The sequence below is a fragment of the Ovis aries genome, chromosome 17, assembly GCF_016772045.2.
Source record: "Ovis aries strain OAR_USU_Benz2616 breed Rambouillet chromosome 17, ARS-UI_Ramb_v3.0, whole genome shotgun sequence".
NCBI lineage: Eukaryota > Metazoa > Chordata > Mammalia > Artiodactyla > Bovidae > Ovis > Ovis aries.
The window spans coordinates 73,085,712-73,095,606 of NC_056070.1; positions in this window are offsets into that span (position 1 = coordinate 73,085,712).

Sequence of the window (9,895 nt, forward strand, 5' to 3'; positions counted from 1 at the left end):
TCATTCACACACTCACTCATTCACTCACTCACTCACTCTTTCATTCATTCACACACTCATTCATTCATTCACTCACTCACTCATTCACTCACTCATTCATTCATTCATTCACTCACTCACTCATTCACTCATTCACTCACTCACTCATTCATTCATTCACTCACTCATTCATTCACTCACTCATTCATTCCTTCATTCACACACTCATTCACTCACTCACTCACTCATTCACTCATTCACTCACACACTCATTCACTCACTCACTCACTCACTCATTCACTCACTCACTCACTCATTCATTCACACACTCATTCATTCACTCATTCACTCATTCTCTCACTCATTCATTCATTCACTGACTCATTCAATTCATTCACAAACACCACTGAGCCCCAACACCATGCAGCCTGACCTCACACCTTCCAGGTGGGTCCTTGGGGACACAGGATGCCAGTCCTGCCAGCGGCCCCTCCAGGCCAAAGGGTGCGGGGCCAGAGGAGCACTTTGAGCGGCCCTGGCAGCCTCGGGCGGTGCAGGTGGTGTCCACGGTGACAGCTCGCTGCGGGCATGAGCTGTGCCCTCGGGCAGGCAGCAGTGGGGGGCACCCAGCAGCAGCCTTTGAAACTCTGCCATGCTGGAGTGGGCGGGGGCAGGGTGGGGGAAAGGACCTGCTGTCCACTTGCGAGGGCCTGACCCCAGGGTTCCCCAAGGGCCAGTGGAGCCTGGTGGGGCCTGGCCCTGGGACGGCCCAGGTCAGCCTCACGAGGCACGAGGGTGTGGGCTCAGCCTCTGAGCGGTGAGGGCGGGAGCCTGGCCTGCCCCCCCCGTCTGCCTCCCCACCCCCACAGCAGGCCTGACCTCGTTGGAAGCATCGCTCAGCCCAGTATGGATTTCCCGTCTTTACTGAGGACTGCATGGCCGGCCTGACGATGTTTTTCAGTCAAGGAGGGCGGGTGGGTGGGCTGAGCTGCTGTTCTGTCCGTGGCTCCGAGATTGCCTCACCCTGCACAGACCCATCCCCAGCCAGCACCCCCTGCCCAGCCCAGGGCGCCACACCAGGGCCCTTTCCAGAGCGGGGTGACGAGGGCACAAGCCTCCCATGGGGGACTGTGCATTGGCGGCTGGCCTGGAGAGGGGTCATTGGCTGGCCAGCATTTCACGGCCAGGCCCTGGCGGAGTGCTCCTAGTGCCTGAAGGCCAGGGTGCCATGCAGGGTCTGGGGGGAGGGGAGCTCCAGTCGAGACTGAGGCAGGGTTCCCTCCTAGGCGGGCCAACCCCGTGACTGCACGGGCACACAGGTGTGTCTCTCATTTGGCGTGTTCCTCATGTGGCGTGTTCCTCATGCGGCGTGTTCACTGACAAACACAGAACTGGCCGTGAACCTTGAGCAGGGGCTGCAGGAGCCGCGGGTGGGTGTCAGGGCTGCAGCAGGGATCACCAGCCTCCAGCAGCTGCTCGCCTGCCTGGCGCGGCCCCAGCCCACAGCATCCTGGGGTGTGGGCCTAGTGGTGTGGTCCCCAAGGCAGGGCCTGCTCAGAGGCCCCAGCACCGCGGTGGTGGGTGGGGTGCAGGTGGAGGGGAGGAGGGGGCGCTCCTGGCAGTGACCGTGTCCCTGCAGCAGGTGGGGAATCGGGCTCCAGGCCGGGCTCGGGCCCTGGAGGGCCTCAGGAAGCAGCCCAGGCTGGACGGGCTCACCCAGAATCTGGGCTGGCTGAGCGGCCTCACTGTCGGGCGGGACCAGGGTGCGAGCTGGAGCAGGGTGTGGAATTCCCAGGGCCCTTGGCCCCAAGTTGCACAGAGAATAACGGCTCTGCTGTTAAAACAATTTATTTTGCTCTCCAGGAAACTAACAGCTGTTTACAGTCAGCGTGTCTGAGCGGCTCCCTGGGGTGGCCATTTTGTGGATCCAGCCTCCCTGCGGCTCTTTGTGTGAGGCTCAGGATGGACGGAGGCTGTGCCCGTGACCCTGAGGCGTCTCAGCCCCCAGGTCCAGGTCCCGTAGGCTGAGGCCTCCGGGCCCCGTCCTGGGGAGGTGGGGAGGCCCCTTGAGGCCATGGGCTTTGAGCACAGGCCAGATGAGGGGGGAGCTTGTGCCCAGAGGGCATGCAGTGGGGGTGCAAGGCCTGGAGCCCGCGCGGGCTGCACCCAAGTTCGCCCAGCTCCACAGGCTTGTGCCCCCCTCCCTCAGCTGCGTGGACACAGGGCAGGCATCTGGAGCACACTCCCTGGGTCTGGAGCGTGGCCGTGGCGGACCATGGGCCTTTGAAAGCAGGACTGTGCGCACACACTCGGGGTCTCCTCCTGCCTCCTCCTCCTCCTTCTCCAGAGAAGCCCCAAGACCTGTGGAGGCTCCAGCTGTGGATGCTGGAGGCTGGTGGGCCTCCCAGCCCAGGCCCCCCTCCACCATGCCCCACAGTCACTGCAGCGCCTGCCCTTGGGGGCAGGGATCTGCCTGGGTTCTGCAGCAGCTTATAGTGTTAACGCCAGGCAAATGGGGGCCAGGCTACCAGGACGGCCCTCCTGACCATCACCACAGCCCAGGGCTGAGCACGAGTGAGGGGCCAGAGCCCATGGTGCCCGGCAGACGGGGGGGCTGTGCCCAGGGTCGCACTGTCAGGCCCGGGAAGCCCATGTGCCAGGGGCAGCCAAGGGCTGCGGGGCGACAGGCAGGGCCTTAGGACGGAAGAGAGGAACCCCAGACACGCAACTGTGCAAGAAGGTGGCGCGCTGATGGGCAGGGGACGTGTGGGTGCCGTGCACGCTGTGGGTGCGTCAGAGTCCACCTGCATGTCAAGGGGCTCCTCGCAGACCCGGCCCGTGTCGCGAGGTCCCTGGAGAGCACCCACTGCTGAGCGGAGGAACCAGCCTGGAGGCCCTTTGGGGACTCCCTGAGGAGGTCTCCCTATCACCCCATTTCACAGAAGGGAAAAGCGAGGCCCGGTCTGGCGGGGCGGCCCCTGGGTCTGCAGTCTGCTGGCCCCTCCCCACCCCAGCCACCTCCCTTCCGCTGTGCTCCTGCCGGACGGAGCACCTGGGCTCTTGTGTCCTGCTGCCTCGCAGTGATAACCGTCCACGCCAGCTTGGCCCAGCGGCCTGAGCAGGGAAGGTTGGGGCAGCTCCCCCAGCCCCAGGTTGCCCCCTGCCCTGGAGCCCGTGCTCCTCTGGTGCCCAGAGACCAGGAGCTATTCGGGCTGCACAGGCCTCTGTGGTGCCAGGCTCCAGTGAGCAAAGATCACGCTGACGTAGACCAAGTGGGCACTGAGGTGCCCGTGTGGATGTGTCAGGGAGAAGGCCCAAACAGAGGGGAGAGTGGGGTGGGGCGGGGCAGGGCAGGGCAGGTGGGCCCACCCAAGGCAGGGGCGCCCTCCGGGCTCCGGGCTGGTAGGTGGGAAGCACACACTGTGGTGATTGTGCTGGGGGGCGGGGGGCACGAGCTGTGCCCCGGGAGCCCACGTGCCACCCCGCCTGCCCAGCCCGCGTGCCGTTTGGGGGCCCAGCCTCCAGCCAGGGGCACAGGGGGTGAGTGCTGGGCACAGTGCCCCCGACCAGGACACAGAGGCACCGGGGCCTCCTGGGCCCAGGGACCCCCTCTGCCCCTGTGGTGTCACCAGGAAAGCACTGGTGGGCTCGTGGGTGCGCCGTCCCCATTCAGCTCCCTCTGGGTGGCGCACTTGCCAGCCATCCCTGGCGAGTCTCCTGGTTAATGAACAGCTGGCCTCAGCTTCCAGACTGGCCCGTGCCCTCCCTGGTGCCAGCGGCAGGACCGTGGAGGGCATGGCCATGCTGTGATGGGGACACTCTGGGGAGGCAATGGCCTCAGCAGAGTCCTGCCCCAACCCTTTTTCCCTCCATCGCCATCCGGCAGGAGGGGTCCAGGGCTCCTGGAGGTCTGTGGGCGCAGTTCTGGCAAGGCCCGTCCTCAGCCCGCCCCCAACCGCGTGCCTGCAGCCTGTTCCAAGGGGACGTCTGACTCCAAAGCCCCCCACTCTGCCCACGGGCCACCCCCTGTGTGCCCAGCTCTGGCTGTGACGAGGTGCCAGCTCTCTGACCACTTGGACCCACCCTGCCAGCTCCGAGTCCCTGCGGGGACCTGGAAGGGGAGACGAACTGCTGTTCTCAGGACTGAGGGCCCACACACAGAGCACGGCTGCTGGGTCCTGGCTGGGGTGGGGAGGTCTTGGCTGGGGTAGGGGCTCCTGGATGGGGTTGGGGGGTGTCCCAGCTGGGGCGGGGGAGTCTGTGAGGCCCCCAGAATAAGACCCCCACCCAGGCCCCCCACAGGGGCCCAGGGAAGGGCTGGGCCTTCTTTGGGCTCTGGGCCTGCAGCAGGGGGCACTGTACCTTTCTCTCCGGCTGCCTCCCTGCTCACAGCGTCCCATGGCCTTGGCTCTGAGCGGGCAGGGGCTGGGCTAATGGGGCTTCCCCTGAGCCCCGCTTCCTGTGCTCTCACCCACAGATGAGGCAGATCTGGTGCCCCGGATTCAGGTCCCCGCACCCCCACACGAGCCCGCCCTCTCATCAGCGCCGTCTGGCCGACTTTGCGAGTCGGATGCTTCATTGCAGTGCCTCTAGCCTGTGGGCCGAGCTCGGGAAAGGGGATGGCTCGGGAAAGATAGCTGCCTGTCTTGGGGCCTGGAGACCCCAGAGGCTGTGGGATGGGCAGACCCTCCAGACGCATCCTTCCAGGGACGCCCAGTCACCTCCCTCTGCCCAGCACCCCTCACCAGGCTCCCCAGGGAGACCCTGCCCCACCCTCACGGGCTACAGGTGACAGGCGAGCCTGGGCCCCAGCCAGGCTGCAGGAGACAGACCCTCCATGACCAGGAGGGCGGCAGGTTGCGTGGCTGGTGGAGGCCGAGGCCCCCCGCATGGCACTGTCCGTTCTGGGAGCTCCGCTCCGCCTCAGGCTGCCCCGTGGTCCCAGGAAGGCGGTGCTGCTCAGGCATGACTGCTCCCACACCCCCCTCCAGACCAAGAAAGGCCTTCTCAGGGAGGCTCGAGGCAGCCGAGGCTCAGTGCTGGCTCATCACAGGCAGGAGGCTAGGATCCCCCCCAGCCATGGAGGATTGGGCTGAGTCCAGACCTAACACGGCTAGGGCTCTGTCCGCAGGCAGATGAGGGCTCAGACTCCGGGGCTGGTGGGTGCAGTCAGGGCCGGCCTCCAGGAGGAGGTGGCCTCTGATCTGGGTCTTGGAGCATCGGTAGGGCTCGTGGGGTGGAGACCGCTGGGAGCCGGACGCTGCACCGACTGCCCGGTGCCCAGCACAGTGGTGAGGACACAGCAGCTCCCGGGGACGCTGCTGTGGGGACGGCGGGCGCCAGGCGCCCCCTCACTTCCTGTAGCTCTCACCTGGGCACACGCCCTATTTCTGGAGCGCAGCACTGGGCACTTCTGTGTGGTGGTGCTAACTGGGGTTGCTTTTCACAGACTGCGCCTAATGGGTGGGAGACCCGCAGACGCCACTGGGCCCAGTTCACCCGCGTGGGGAGAGCAAGGTGGGCGCCATCTTGCCCCTTGGGTGTGTCTGTGCCCAGCAGAACAGGTGGGTGCCCAGCCAGGTCCCTCAAACAGCCTGGACCTAGCAGGGGGCATGGGGGTGGGCAAAGCAGCACCCCCGCCCCGGCCTGGGTGGTCACTCTGAGTCAGGCTTAGCCCAGGACGTGGCCTCGGGGCTGCTTTGTGCCCCCCCTGGCCTGGGGGTCCGGGGCTGGAGGGTCTGGGGCTGGAGGCCATGTGTGTCCTGGTGGCACTGGCCTGGTGAGAGGAGAGCCTTGGGCCCCCTCCCTGGCCCCAGCAGCGGGGCCTGTTTAGGGAAGAATGGAGGGTGTGTGGGGATGGCTAGCAGGTGGACGGGTGCGTGAAGGGGCCCTTGGCCCTGCCCGGGGAGCCGGCAGAGGGGAGACAGGACAGGGTCCCTGGGGTGGGAGGATAGGAGTCAGGAACGGGGGTGGGTGAGAGCCTGGAGGTGGCCAGCTGCGGCTGCAGCTGCTCCTGGGGGGCAGAGGGGCCCCTCGGGGGGCTCAGCCATGAAGCCCCCCTTGGTTCTCAGAGGCCTTGGTGGTCCCGAGGCGGACCCCCCCGCACCAAGCTCCCGAGGCCCAGAGACCCCTCCGACTCAGCACAACAGCTGCGCCCTGGAAGCCCCTGGCAGACCTGCATCCGTCCCACTGTTCGTCTCTGTTTCGTCATTTTTCACAAATAATCGTGTGCGCCGTGCGGCCCCTGACCTGGGGTCGCTGGCTCCCATCCCCAGACCCTCCTTGGGGGCTGGCCTTGTTTCCCCTGCCCAGCCTTGGTCACCCCACATGGTTCCCATCACCGTTCCTCTGTCCCCGGTGAGCGCCCTTGCAGCCTGGGCCCACGCCAGAGGGGAGGGTCTGCCTCCCCATCCTCCCTGCCCGAGATTGATGCTCCGTTATGGCCCACAAATCTCTGCTCAGCCCTTTGTGACAACAGGTCAGAGCCTCCTGCCTCCTGAGTTGTTAGCGGCGGGTTTAATTAGCGATCTCCACAGAGCAGGGGCCAGGGCCCCAGGCCTCTCCTGGGGGGGGGGGGCACGGGGCTCGCCCTGGGGGGCTTCCGCAGGCCAGACTGCACAGCTGGCCTCCCCTCACCCATCCCAGGCAGCCAAAGGGGCAGAGGCCCGAAGTCCAGTCGCACCCCTGCTGGCCCCCAGCTCTCAGCCTGGGAAACGCCAGCATGAAGGACCCCAGGCCTCCCACGGGGGCTGTAGGCTGGGTGTCCATCTACTTCCTGTTGCCCGGCCTGGGGTGCCATTGGCTGCAGGAAGAAAGGGACGCTTGGTGGGTGCTCCAGCTGCGGCCCCAGCAGCCCCACTGTGGCCTGCACAGCCCGGGAATCCAAATGAGAGCGCTGAAGGCCCAGAAGACAGGCCTGTGGGGTTGGGGGGCGGGGGTGTCTGCTGGGGGGACAGCTCGCAGATGGTGTGGCCGGAATGGGCTGCCCACCCTCTGTTGGGGGCTGCAGCCGTCTCAGCGGCCCAGGAGTCAGTCCTTCTGGTACTGGCTCGGCCTGGGCCCCCCTCACAGAGGTTCCATGAGTCACAGGGACCCTGCTGTGGGGGTTTACTCATTCCTGGTGACAGGAGGGAAACCGAGGACCAGCGAGGTGTGCTAATCTGCCCCAGCCCAGGCCCCACGTCTGGACCTCCTGGACCCTTGGGTCTGGGCCCTGTGGGTGCCTTCCAGGACCTCCACGACCACCTGGCTGGGGAGGGATAAGCCGATCCCAGAGGGCTTCCTGGAGGAGGGGGTAATGTCAGAATTGAGCGTTGACATGAACAGAGGGTGCTGGGAGGAGGTGCTGCTGTCTGGGCACTGGGTGGGCAGCAGTGGGGAACTACACCCCTCAGGGTTCCAGCTTGGCCACGCAGGGAGGGCCGCGTCTGGGATGCCGTTGTCGCCACCCCCCCAGGACAAGCACAGGGTGGGCCGGGCGTGCAGGGCTCCAGGGTAGCCTCAGGGCAGCGTGTGGGGGCAGAGAGGCTCTGTGGGGCCAAGGCAGGACCAGGTTACCCTGCCTGTAGAGGGCAGCTGCCCTGCAGCCCCGGGGCCCAGCTTACCTGCCAACAAACGCTTCTTTCCCGTAGAGGTGCTCCTGACATGTTCTCCATCTCCGTGGACATCAGTCCACCATCAGCTGCTGAACGTTCTACTACTTCTATTATTTCAGAACTAATTCAAGGATTATCCTGATATTTCTTCCAATTACTGTGCGGAGCCCCGGGCACCAGACAGATGGGGGCGGGTGCTTGTGTCTGGGGACCTGGGCCAGCCCTGCAGGTTGGCGGCAGTGTGGGGCGGTCCCGGGGCCCCTCAGCCCCCAGAGGCCCGCAGGCAGGCCACCCTGTCCTTCCCAGGTCCCGAGCTCGTGGCCGGCAGAGAAGTGACCCCCGGGAGCGGCCCAGCCTGAACCCAGCACCCGAGAGGGTTGCTCATCTCCCACCGCCCCTGCCAGCCCAGGCCCCCGGGGTCGCCCTGCCCTGACCACTCTGGGTGGGGACGGGAAGGGCTGTGAGCCATGAGGGACGCGTGCGCCGCTGCCCTGTGGCTGGCCTGCCACCCTTGGACGAGGGCCAGGAGTGCCCTGGCAAACCAGCAGCCAGCCTGGGGCGGTGGACATTTCGTGCTGTTCTCGCGGCCTGAGTCGGCTCCCTACCTGGCTCCCAGTGTCCAGTGGGCCTGACCCCTGGGGACCCGGTGACGGGCGGGGGTCCAGGCTGGGTGGGACACGCAGGAGCTGAGCCTGCTGCCCCGGGCCCAGCGCCAGCTGGTGATGTCATTGCTTCCTGGGCTGTAAATATCACCCAAACTCACAACTCCCAAATTGTCCTCCAGCCCGGGCCCCTCTCCTGAGCTCAGCCTGCACAGCCCACGCGACACCCCCGCCCAGATGTCTCCTAGGCCTTGACAACGGAGACCGCTCCTCCGGGCACCCCCGCCTCGGGTGCAGGCTGCTCAGCACCAGGGCCAGGAGCCCTGCCCACCGCTGCCTTCTGCTGGGTCCGGCTCAAACATGCCCATCCCTCTTGGGCCCCATCTGACCTGGGCCTGGCCAGACCTGTGCGCCCACCCATGAGTCTCCACTGTGCTCGCAGCGGTCAGATGGGCTTTTTCGGGAAATCAGAATGGGGACAAAGTCCACGAGACCACACCCCCGCCCCCAGTCCACCAGCTTCACCCTCGGAGGCCTGGCTAGCCCTGTCCTGGTTCCCTGCTCGCTGTGGCCTGGGTTTCTCTGTCTTGGGGGCTGGGAGGAGCCCCTACCTGAGGGTCAGCTGGTGGGAACAGACATAGTCAGCCTTAGGAGTGCCCCAAGGGCAGACAGGTGCCTCTCAGTGAGAAGCAGTGTCCACCCCATCCCAGGAGGTGTGTGAGGCAAGGAGCCCAGGTGTGCCTCCAAGCTCTGTGCAGATGGGCACCTGCAGTTTCCTAGCCACCAGGAAGGTGGTGGGAAGACCCAGCCGTGGAGGGGAAGGGGCCGGACCTGACAGACAGATCCCCTCCCCACAGCAGCCCGACTCTGCTCTGGGCCTGGGCAGGGGTGGGGGTCTGAGCCCCCATGAGGGGCGCGGAGGGCCTGGGAGGGGGAGCGGGGGCTGGTTGCTGAGCACACCCGGTCCGCTGCCCCTCCCCTGGGCTCTGGAGCCCCAGCCGTGCCCACAGGCAGCCAGCTGGCTCCACGGCAACGCTCGCCACCCGCCACCCCCCACCCCCACCCCAGCGGACTGCTCGTTCTTCCCTCCTCGGCTCCCCAGGCCCCGCCCCTGGGCGAGGGTGGGGTGGCCACACGGCTCCTCCAGTTCCAGTCCTTAGGTCCAGGTTTTGGAAGCACGTGCGTGTTGGTATTTTTGCCGGTGCTGCGTGTGAGCACACGTGTGGTCCCTGCCCGGCCTGTGAGTGCACGCGTGTACAGAATGGTGCGGGCGTGTGGCGCGCAGGCCCGGCGCCGGCTCTGCCATCAGCCCCCAGACCCAGGGGTGAGGGCGGCACACAGCCCCTGCGGGCCTCTCGCGGCCTAGGGCTCCGTCAGGGCCCCCCGAGCCTACCTGCAGGGTCCTCTGGGGCCCCCCAACCCACACGGGAGCTGGTGGGGGCAGCCAAGTGGTGCTGGGAGGCCGGGACCGCTAGAGACTCCGTGCAACCCCAGAGCAGATGGCCCCACAGAGGTAGCCTCCTCTTGCTGGGCGTGGTCTGCGCTGGAGACACTGCTGTCAGGGCAGCCAGGAGGGAGGGGGCCAAGGCACATGGGGTTTGGCCTTAAGGCCAGCGGGGCTGGGAGGGGCGGCGGCCGGAGCGCTCCAGGTCCCTGCTGGCACAAGTGCTGGGCTGAAAGGGGTCTTGCTGCCCACCCAGGCCACAGCACCTGCAGCAG